Below are 12,315 nucleotides of genomic sequence, written 5' to 3' on the forward strand. Positions count from 1 at the left end.
GGAAGGAAGGAAGGAAGGAAGGAAGGAAGGAAGGAAGGAAGGAAGGACAGACTTAATGGCTATATTTGGGGCCCTCCTATCTTAAATACCAGTGGTAACTGTTTCTCTTTGGAACAGCAGTCCTGATGGTCTTCCCCTCCTAGCTTGATTTTTGTTTCTTTTTTCTAATTAAATCTGCCATCCCTTGACTCACTTCTTAAAGAAGCCTATTCACTGAATAGGTGTCACCTCACTCCAAGTGAGCAGGAGAAAAGGACTTAGCCTAAAAGGGCCAGGGGCTCCCACGGCATCCTGGGTCATCTCCAGTCATCCTGATGAATATCTGGCCACTGGACCCAGATGGTTCTGGGGGAGGAAGTGACCTTGCACTGCCTTCCCTCACTCAAATCAAAGTCAACTACAAGTTATGTCATCATTTCCCTGATGCCATGGTCCTCTTCAAAAATGAAGGATAAACACAGCGACTAAGTAAGCAGTCTAACTGAAAAAGCAAGACATCTTAACAGAAATGCAAAAGGTGGCATTTCAGGGAGATGGAGGAAAGGGAGAGAGGAAGAAGGGTATAATCACCTTCACCACCACCTCCTCATGAACCTTGGTGGACATAGCCTCAAGATCCTGGGTCAAGAGCATTAGCCATAGTTGGGCCCACCAGACTGCTGGTCCTTTTCCCAGTTTGAATCTTAGCCATCATCAAGAGGAGCAACCCCTGTGGAGAAGGGGCCTACCAACCCTGTAACTACCAATATCAACTACTGACCAATTACCACCAACAAGCAGATAAGCCCAAGAGCCTAGCAGGGGAATAGCAGAACCCCCTGGATCACCAGTCCTGCTTCCAGACTGCCCCAATAGCTATCATCCATGGAATCAACTACTTCTGCCAAGGGCAGAAGTGTCTTTTCAAAAATCAAAGATACTGAAGACTCTAAAATAAAGTTCTCATCACCAAAGTAATTGGTATGATCAATATCAGAAACCAACAGTTTTTAAAGGAAATGACATTAGAGAAGATGCATTACCATTGGCTTTGCTGATGCAACCAAGGGCCACTGGGTCTACTGGAAATGTGAATGCCTTGAAAGCAGAGGCAGTCTTCCTTTTCTATTTCTATCTCCAGCACTTAGCACAATGTTTTAACCATAAGTGTTCATAAATAATTTTTTATTTGTTCATTTATAGAAGATTATTCCACTGTAGCTGGCAGTGAAGTAGATAAAATTCTGGGCCTGGAGTCAAGAAAACCAGAGTTCAAACTCTGCTTCAGACATTTATAAGGTGTGAGACTCTGGGCAAGTCATTTAATGTTTGCCTCAGTTTCCTCAACTGTAAAATGGGATAATAATACCACCAACCTCACAAGGATGTTCTGATGATTAACTATTAATAATAGTTGTTAAGAATGTTTAGTTAATGGTACATGGTAGGCAACTATATAAATGCTTATTCTCTCCTTCATTCCCTTCCTTACCATAAAAGAAAAAAATGAATGATAAAGTAATCCAGCACACTCTCTACCTCCTGTTGAAGTCTGAGCCCAATTTGTTATCTATCTATACTGTTGCAGATATAAGTACTACAGGACAAGCTCTCTAAGACAGCTTTTCAAATATATGTTAAAATTTGGACAATAAATAGTTTTTCATCCACTTTGGCTTTCCTATGTAGATGGGCATGCCAAATTCCTCTGGGTGATTACAGATCTCTATTAGGAGACTCTGACAATGTTCTTGGGCTTTATACAATCAGCACAATGTTGTCTGCAAACAGGACCTTACTCTCCACAAAGAATCTATGATTTGGATCCTGCACTGGAGTTTAGATGAAGAAGAACTTGCTTTACTCTTTTTAACTTTGCCATTACCATGGACTCCCCCTTAGGAACAACTGGTTGCTTTGAGTGTGCCCACAATTCCAAGTTTTCTAGTCCTAAACCACTTGACTCCAGGCCCAGAATCTAAAGAAAGAAGTTGGTTTAACCTCTCTTCACATGTACATTAATTTTTAAATTTTTATTAAAATGCACTGTATTCACATTGTAGACATTTAGAGATTACTCTCGCTTTATCAGAGGGCTTTGGTAAGAAAGTATAGCTAATAATACAATTTCATTAAAAAGCACTGTAATGGAAATGCAAATTTAAAGATCTTCCCTGCCCCTAGGCTAAAGTGCACCTGGAGACTGGGGAGGGAGGCTTGTTTTTCAGTAGATACTTTTTGATTGGCCAGTGGGTCCAAAAGGTTGTTACATTCTCTGAGCCAGGAGAAGGCTATATAAGTCCTGATATGTAGCTTTGTTTTGGGACTCACTTTGAGAAGTGTTCTGTGATTTGATCTGAATTCTGGGAAGCCGTTGTTGAGAGTCCCCCGGCTTTGAAAAACCCAGAATGTGGAAACCCAGATGTTGACTGGGTATGGATGTAATGGTTGGACAGTTTGGAAATCTGTCTACTTGATGTTTCTGTCTTGATAATTATGCCTGTGTACTTTGAGATTCAGGGTGCTGACCTTTTCTCCTGAATAAGGTAAACGATATATGTCTGACTGATTAAAGTAAGCTTGTTAACCCATTTTGAGTTGCTTTCCTTTAACAAAGCAGATCCAAGAACCTGTGGTAGCTGCAAACCCTGAGGACGCTTGGGGTGCTTGCTGCTACAAAATGGCGTCACGAACAGGATCTGCAGAGTAAAAGGAAAGTATGGGGGCTGGGATAATCGTTTGTTTCCCAGTTGTGGTAGCTGTGACTCTGTGGAGCCATGGAGCAGAAGAGAAGAGTGGCCTTCATGCAGACTTCACTGAGCTGAGGGCGGGAATGGTGAGCTGCCTGCATCGGGACCTGGGCAGAAGCCAGGAGCGGCTGCCGCCTGTGGGAGAAGGAGCCCAGGAGTTCAGAATTCAGCCACAGGAAAAGATAAGAACTGAGCAGCAAAGCAGGGGCACTGAATGTGTTTCCTGGCTGCATCCCACAGTTTGGGACCCAGGGGGAGGATGGACTTGTGACTATGGTGGGTGGGATGAAGTGCCTTGGATCCCCAGGGACCCCACCTTGTTGGTTTTGATGCCCAGCCCCCTCTCTGTGCTTGGAAGCTGGGGCTGGAGCTGTGTGAGGGGAAGGACACTCCCCTCCCTCCAGAACTTTATTTGAACTCTTGTTTTCAATTGAGGTAATAATGCTATGTACTTTGTGTTTGTTTAAGGCCCAGTGGCCACGTTGGTAACTTTAGTTCTGTACTTTAAAAATGTGACCTAAGAAATGTTCAGTGCTAATTTAAAAGTAAATTGTCTTATGCTATGGGCATGAAAGATCTTGGGGCCGAATGTAATGGAAATTTAACGCTTGGGGTGCTTGCTGCTACAAGCACATGCAGCAGTTCACTGTACCCTACCTACTTTTTTAAATGAACAGAAATCTATTGAAATTGAAAAGATTTTCCCAAATAAAAAAAAAGAAAAACAAATTTCTTACATTCTTTATAATATGCAGAGTCAAGCAAAACAAATTCCTTCAATGGTTATTATATGAGTGTCTAAGTGTACACGTGTAATATTCTCCAACCAACATTCATCTTCTCTCTGTAAGGGATGGCATGTTTCATCACTGGGTTCTTTAGAATTATGAATGGTCATGCTGATTATATTTCTTGTAAACTTACAAAACTGTTTTTGCAGTATTGCTATTGTATAAATTGTTCTTTAGGTACTTTATGTAAAAATTTCATTTATATTTCTAATACTGCTGGGTTATCTTGTGAAGCACAAACCTGTATTATTTTTGAACATTCATGAAATTAATTTAGATACAGCTTCTCATTTTAAAAAAGCCTAACTGGCCACTTGGAGAAAGAATAATTTTTTTTTTCAATCTGTAAATTTAGCACTTCTCTCAACAGCATCTAGGCATTAGGCAATCAGATCACCCATGTTTATGATCAGAGAGTGACCTGTCTGGTTCTATTTAACTTAGTCTGGCTATTGAGTCAAAGCAGGATCTTCAGATCTCAAATCCCTGACTCTGACTCACAATTCTCAGTCTGATTCCACTTAAAGTTCCTAATGATCAGAAAATAGCAAGCACCAAAACTCAATCACTTCTGTAGTTTCACATTAAAAAAAAAAAGTTCAACTGTATGACCAAAATTTTTTTAAAAGGTATAATTTAAACTACTCTGCATATGGCAAAACAGGAGGAATGATGTCATAAAGGAACCTCAAATCAGGTATCATAAAAACAATGTGGTTTGGTAGTTCATGTTTTACTCTGTGGCCTGGCCATTCATGAGGACAAGGGAAATCAGTGTGTCTTTAGAAATGGATGGGGGCATGGGAATATTAAGGATCAAAGAGAACACCTTTGTTATTCATTCTTTCCTTTCATAGGGGAGAAGAAAAAAGGCTTGTTTTTTGCCTGAACATCCTAAAATGGGAATGTACCATTCCAGTACAAGAGTAGTTTTTTAGGTGAAAATTGAAATATGATAGTCTGTTTGGACAACATTTTCATCTATCCCTCAGTTCTCAAATTCTTATAATCTGACTTCCAACCTCATTACTCCCAAAGTTACCAATGGTCAGAGGATTTTTTCAAATCCTCATTCTTTTTGGTCTCCTAGTAGTATGGCATTTGTTCTACCCAGTACTAGTTTCTCTCCCACCCTAAAATTACTTAGTATTTACTTGGTTTACATTTTGTATTCAGACATGTATAATGCAAAACGTTCCTCTTCATGGAATGTAAGCAGCTACTTACATGAAAAAAAGCAGGAACTTTCCCCCCTTTTTACCTTTTTTTCCCCAGTGCCTGGGTCCTAGTACATAATAAATTATTACTAACATTAAAGACCCAAAAATCTCTTGCCAAGTAAAGGTATTAGCGAAAATTTCTCCCCTCCCACGACTTAGCAAATATGAGTATAATAACACTCCCACAACTTAGGAAGGGCTTTATTTCAGTGGCTGAAACAGCATGTGTCCCGTACTAGACAATTACAAATTATATGTCATATAAACACAAACTATTCCTATAAATAAATCATGTAAAATTCCTAGATAAGTGCAATGCTATAAAAGATGGAAAGGCCTATAGTCTAATCCCCTCATTTTACTGAGGAAATGAACTCAGAGTAAACAATTCACCCAAGATGACAAAGGTAGGAAGTCCTGCAGCCAGGTTCTGAACCCAATCCAGCAGTCTTTCTTTCTCCTGTAAAAAGTTTCCTCTCATTTTGTACTGGGATACATAATTTTAACTACCATCTATACTGGCCTAAAACAGTGACAGAAAATTTCCACAATGTCATCTGCAGAGCAAGATATGCAATCTGCCTCATCATTTCATCCCACTCAATACCACTTAAGCCAGGCCAGTCAATGTAAGAGCACACGATGGGGACAGAAACTTTCAGTAAATGGCTTTGCCACTGTGTAATCCTGACAAGCTAGTGATTCTTTCTGAGCTTTATTTTCCTCATCTATAAATGAATGCAGTGAATTAAATGATCCTTCCTTAAGATCCCCTCCAGCTCAAAAATGGTAAGAATCTATGAAAAGGACCTCAAAATTTACTACATCCAGAAATCTCAATCAAAATGTATGTATGTATATATAATTCAACAGGATTAAGATATTCTGCTCTCCCAACACATGCTGTTACCAAAATTCTCTGTTCATAGAACAAGGAGGCAATATGGTACAGTGGAAAGGGCAGAATTTGGAGTCAGAGGACTACAGTTTGAATATGACCTTGGAAGCAAGGCCCTCAATTTCATTTTCTTCATTCGCAAAATAAAGTCATTGGAATAAATATTGGCTTGAGCTCCTTCTAGCTCTAAAAACCCAAAAGCCTGTAAGTCTTAAAACTACAATGAAATTTAAAGATCATGTATCCAATTTCCTCATTCATATACAGCAGGTCTAGAGATCTGATGTCAATTTTCTAAGTATATACTTCTAAATTATGGCAGACTATAACCACACTGTCCCCTTAAAGGTGAGAGTGAATGAGTGACTGAGTGAGATCAGAAATAAATGACACTTTTTGCCAACACAATCTTATCTTTTTGCAATTTGAAAAATTCCAAGTTTAAGTGTGACTGAAAATATTCTCAATACAGTAAATCTTTCAACTATCATAATAATAATAAAAGCTTACTTTTCACTAAGTTCACCCAAGTATCATAGTATAAGGGGTACAAGTACTCTTAACCTGATTTAACAAATGGCAAAAGTAAGGTTCTAAAAATGGAAGAAACTTGACCACAGTTTCATGGCTACCAGAAAAGAAGGCACTCTACTCTTAAAAGTCAATACTTAGGAGGCGGCCAGGTGGCGCAGTGAGCAAGAGCACCGGCACAGAGTCGGGAGACCTGGGATTGGTTCCGGCCTCAGATACTTAACACCCACATAAAATAACTGGCCACGTAACCTTGAGCAAGTTACTTAAGCCTAATTGCTTAAAAAAAAAAAGTCAATACTTATCCCACCCCACTACAACGACATGACAACACGAGAAAGAACTATAGATCATAGATTTAGAGTTTGTAAAGTCCAACCCTCCTCATTTTATAAATGAGCAAACTGATGCAGTAGAAGGTTAACTTAGAATCACATAGTTACTAAGAGTTTAAGACAGGATCTGAAATCCAATAACCTCTATTTTCAGCCTCCAATAAAGTATCATATGGACAAAAGTTATCATAGTGTCCGTACTATGCCCTGAGGAAGTATACCTTCATTAATGGTAAATGCTGATAATGACATCATTTTTGTGGCTGTATCACACAAGAGCTAGACATTGTATAATTTTTGCAACACACAATATGCATTATGAGAGAAACAGTGATGGTGCATTTCTCCCTATTTCAAAAATGGTTTTATTAATTTAATCACACATTTGGATAGAACTTAAAAGGTATGTGAAGTCCAAGAGTTTATGATACTTGGAGCTCTGTGGAATGAATATGAATATTTGGAACACAGGCCCCAGGATGATTCATCAGAAGGCAAAAAGTTCAAGAATTTAGTCTCACGGAAAAAAAAAATACAACTATGCTTCTGAAATGACATCATACTTCCGTTTTAAAAGTTGGGTACAGGAGCTGCCTTTCTGCTCAACCATTTACCAAAAACATTCTACCAATAGACTACTGATAACCCAACATGAAAACAGACCAGAGGGAACAAACTGAAGGAAAATGCGTACATGTATAAATGTGTGTGTATGTGTGTGACAGAATAAATAATTAAAAGCTTAGTAAACTATACCTATATCAATAGGTACATTCACAAACTGTTGAATTAACTGATGGCTAGTTTTTAGATAGGGATATTAGTGCAATAAACTTGTATTTAGAGAAAAAATATTGGATGAGCAGAAGTATAACTGGTCACTGTGATAATGTGTACATAGCCTGATTTTGTATGTTCTAGCAACCCTAAAAGATATATTAAACTTCAGTAATATATTAATTTTATGTTAAAGCAATACATTGAAAAGACAACTGAAATACCATCTACTAACTTGCTGACCACCCTGTGTTATTAGTCACAGTAGTCACAGTCATATAACAGGCAGTCATAACTTAAGAGACACACAATGAAGCCTCATGCCATGGGACCATGTAAGTAGCACAACGTTATTATAGCTGAGGCCTCTGGGTCACATGAAGCTGTTGGCAAGAAAAGGATTCCTGATTGTCCAAGAAGTGCATGGACTAGGAGTCCACTAGTCTGGCCAGTCAAGATTGCCCTGGGGATGATTGCAGATTTCATCAAGCGAGAGGTTGGTATCCACACAGTCAAATGAGTGAAGGCACAAGAGGACCAAAAAGTTACTTTTGTACAGGCAGACAAGGTGTAGACTCTCAGAGTCAGATATCAAGAGGAACACTGATGAATAGGTCCACTTTGATCATGGGAAAGAAGCTATTTATTGTATCTCTACTCTCTTTTGACAGAAAATTAAAGGAGAAATTATCCCTATACTCATGACTGACTTCACAGGAAGAACAGTTCCCCAAGGATTTAAAAGGTAATATTCTTTTTTATCCCCCATCCTATCATTCCCCCAAAGTGAAATACTTATGTTGAATTCCTAATTCAGCTCTAATACCTGGCAAATTATGATGTAAAACTGTGAATAAATACTGTTTGTCATAAATCTTTAAAACCATACAATGATTATCTCAAGTTCAGGCAAGTTACAATGCCTTATACCTTAATAAATATGCTAAAATAAAAATCCCCCAAATCGTATGTACTTGTCTAATCACTCCTACTCTAGATAGGCAGTGAGGCCCTTGAGAATAAGGTTTAAGACTTATTTTTATTTTGACTTTGCCCAGCACTTTGTATAGGTCACTGAAACACATACTGAATAATTACTGGTGAATGTTACTTAGTTCCATGGACAATGAATGGGTGCGAATGAATGAAGGAATGAAGCATTTATTAAATGTTTACTATGTGCCAGGCACTGGGACAAGGTTGAGCACTAGAGATACAAAATAAATAAGTGAATGAATGAATATATAAAAGAAATCAAGATAATCCCTTCTCTTAAGAAGTACACAATCTGAGGGGCGGCTAGGTGACGCAGTGAATAGAGCACCAGCCCTGGAGTCAGCAGGACCTGCGTTCAAATCGAGCCTCAGACACTTAATACACTTACCTTGTATGACCTTGGGCAAGTCACTTAACCCCAACTGCCCTTCCCCCCCCCCAAAAAAGCACACAATCTAATTGGAAGAAACAGTACATAAAAGTAGAGCCGTCCTATGGGTATAACAGTAGGACACAGCAAGGCCCAAAGGTCCTTACATTATATAAATTAAGTCAAATTACAGTACCAGAGAAAGCAGGGATTAGAGGCAGGACAAATGGAATGGCCAAGAGGAGGTTAGAGCACAGTGATAGGGCAGATGGTAGGATCTAGTTATCCTCCATCTAGTCAGAAGGAACTGAGCAGTTGACCTCTGCATTATCCAAGCACTGTGACAAGTCCAACAGCCCAGTTGAAGGCATTCACAATCAGGTAAGAAGAATCAGTAAATCTTAATTTTCTTTTGAAGTGGGCAGAGGTCATCATGCCTCTAGTATCTCTAGTAATGAATCCCCTTTGACAATGTTCACTTTGGCCTCAAATTCATTATCTTTATTGATTCACTCATTTAATTAAACAAATATCGAGTACCTATTACAGGGAAGGTACTAAGATCAGAATATAATACTCATATCAGGGATACCTACACGTGCGCAGGACTCAATGTTATAAATTCTTATTTAATAGTTAAAAGGGGCTTATTTTTATCATAAAATATGGAATAATGTGTATTGACCCTTGTGAACCCTGAGGATTACATATTACTATAGCTAATACTAACACTTTATTTTACCTTCTGTTTGTGGAAAAAGGCAGAAGTCTCAAGAGAATTATAAGACAGCATGATGTAGACAACAGAGTGCCAGCCTTAGACTTGGGAAGATGTTGGTTCAAAGTCTTCTTCAGTTAGTTACTCATTGGATGAGCTTGGGTATATCACTTCAACTGTCTGATCTTCAGTTTCTTCATCCATAAAATGGCAATTTAATCTTACCTACAGTATCTTGGGTTTTTGTAAAGTTTAGATGAGATAATGCATAGAACATGCTTGTAAACTTTTAAGCACTATTTAAATCAATCAACCATAAAGATCTTATTAGACATCTACTATGTGCACCAAGTACCACACTAGGTACTATAGATATAAAAACAAAAAATAAAATAATCTTTATTTACAAGGAACTTGTGACTAATAGAAAAAACAACAGATCGAATGATAAGTGCATACAAAATAAATATGAAGTGAATAAAAATAATTAAATGTAAAAGGCACTAGGAGCTAGGTTCATCACAAAAGGTTTCATATGAGCACGTGCTCAAGCTGGATTTTGAAGGAAGGGAGAGACTATAAGATGAAGGTGGGAGAGAGGGCATTTCAGGAACTCAGATGATCAGATTGGCATTTAAGGCAAAGTATTTTTGGTAGCAGGACATAAGATGGTGGAGAGTGGGGAGAAGATTTAAGCTGTAAGACCAATCAGAAGGCTGTTGACATAACCTAAGTAAGAAATAATGAGGGCCTGAACTAGCAGGGGACGAATGTGACAGATGCTATAGAGACAGAAATGACAAAACTTGGAAAATGACCAGAAATGTGTGATGAGGATGAATGAGAAGTCCAGGATAATGTCAAGGTTATGAACCTTGGCGAATGGAAGGCTTGTGATATCTTTAAAAGAAATAAGGAAAGTAGGAAGAAGAGCAGGTGGGAGGGAGGGCAGTGAATTCAGTTCTAGACACATTTAATATATCTCTAGGATATTCATTTTGATATACTCAATAGGCCATTGGTGATCTGGGACTGAAGTTTAGGGGCAAGATTCAGGCTGACTATTTTGTTTGTTGTTGTTTGGTCATTTCAGACACTTCTGACTCTTTGTGACCCCATTTGGGATTTTCTTGGCAAAGACACTAGAACGGTTTTTTACCATTTCCTTCTCCGGCTCATTTTATAGATGAGGAAACGGAAGCAAATAGAGTTAAGTGACTTGCCCAGGGTCACACAGCTACTAAGTGTCTGAGGCCAAATTTGAACTCATGAAGGTGGGTTTTCCTGACTCCAAGTCTGGCACTCCAACCACTGTGGCACATAGCTAATACATAAATCTGTGAGCAAAATCTCACGTGAGGGTATGAGGTTGCTGAGAGAGTGCAGAGGGAGACCAGAAGAGAGTCTAGAATAGTGAGGAAGACCCAGAATTAGAGAGCACAATATGGATCCCTTCATGTGGATGTTCCAGAAAAGGAGGTGGAGAAGCAACCGTTACATAGGTACAAGGAGAGACTAGTACAATAAAAACACAGAGGACAGTGTCCAGGTGGTCAATCATGTCCAGTGAAGCAGAGAGATGAAGAAGGTTGAAGACTATGAAAACTCCACCATATCTGACTGACAACAGAGAGATAATTAGTAACTTTGGAGGGAAAAATTTCAGTTAGTTGAGTGATGAGTTTAGGAAACAATGTAATTGATTAAGGAATGAGTTAGAGTGGAGGAAGTGAAAGCAGCCAAATAGACCTTTTTTCTTTTTTTCTTTCTTTTTTTCTTTTCTGGAGGGGGAGTTCAACTTTAATATTAAAGTTCCTTATGATTTCTTTTTCCTGTTTATTTTCTCATGCTTCTCTTGCTTCTTGTATTTGAAAGCCGAATTTTCTGTTCAGCTCTGTTTTTTCTTGGAAGCTTTTGATGCAGGAGTTGTGACTTTGTTGTCTTCTTCTGGTTCCATGTTTTGATCCTTTCTGTCCCCAGAGAAGGATTCTATGGTCTGATCGTGCTTCCTCTGCTTTCTTATCTTGCCAGCCAAAAACTTGACTTTTGAGCTCTTTGCCACAGTAGAACTCTGCTTCCAGAGTGGAGAGAGCTGTGTCCCAAATTGCTGGGGTTTTCACAATTGGTGTCAGAGCTCTGGCACACTGGCTTTCCTCACCCCAGGACCACCACCCAAGACTGCAACCTAGATCCAAGCAGGCCAAAGCAAGAGCAATTACCCTTTGAATGGTTGCTTGGTTCCCCTACAATCTGCAGGCCAGGAGCTCCAGAGGCAGCTGCCTCTGCTGCCCCGGGGGCAAGGGTCGGACCTAGCTTTCTCTCACCCTAGATCAACAGGGTTCCCTACTGACCTTTTGCTTTCTCTTTGGCATTTATTAGTTGAGAAGTCTGGAAAATGCCACAGATGCCAGTGATTCACTCCTGACATCTGCTCTGGATGATCTGTGCCGCTGGTCAGGCCACCCCAGGTCTGGGCCCACGAGGCTCACATGAGAATGTGCTCAGCTTCCAGCCGGTGCAATAGACCCATTCTGTCAGCCTGCCAAGCTGCCTTTAGTGGGAGATTTGTTTCTCTGTCACTTTGTGGGTTCTGTAGCTCTAAAATTTGTTTAGAGTCATATTTTACAGGCATTAGAGATGGTTGGTGTGGCAGCTTAAGCAAGTTCCTGCATTTTCTCCTCCATCTCTGCCTCAAGTAGACCATTTTTTTCAATGTCTGGCTGAGAAAGTGAGGTATAAATAGGAGGACATCTTAAGGGGATAGTAGGGTCAACTGAATGATGGGGAAGATTTAGGCATGTTTGAATGGGAAAGGGAAGGAACCAGCAGATAGGGAGAAGTTGAAGATCTGAGAGAGAGAGAGAGAGAGAGAGAGAGAGAGAGAGAGAGAGAGAGAGAGAGAGAGAGAGACAGAGAGAGAGAGAGAGAGACAGAGAGAGAGACAGAGAGA

At 39.5% G+C, this 12,315-nt stretch overlaps 1 protein-coding gene across 11 annotated transcripts in view; it reads right to left on the reverse strand.

The window, feature by feature from the left end:
- Positions 1 to 12,315, reverse strand: part of PSD3 (pleckstrin and Sec7 domain containing 3) — an 804,858-nt gene that overhangs the window by 223,191 nt on the left and 569,352 nt on the right. The gene's annotated exons all lie outside the window — the stretch shown is intronic.

The sequence above is a fragment of the Petaurus breviceps genome, unplaced genomic scaffold (assembly GCF_028583685.1).
Source record: "Petaurus breviceps papuanus isolate PSGF00001 unplaced genomic scaffold, PetGlider_PUasm1.0 90919, whole genome shotgun sequence".
Taxonomy (NCBI): domain Eukaryota; kingdom Metazoa; phylum Chordata; class Mammalia; order Diprotodontia; family Petauridae; genus Petaurus; species Petaurus breviceps.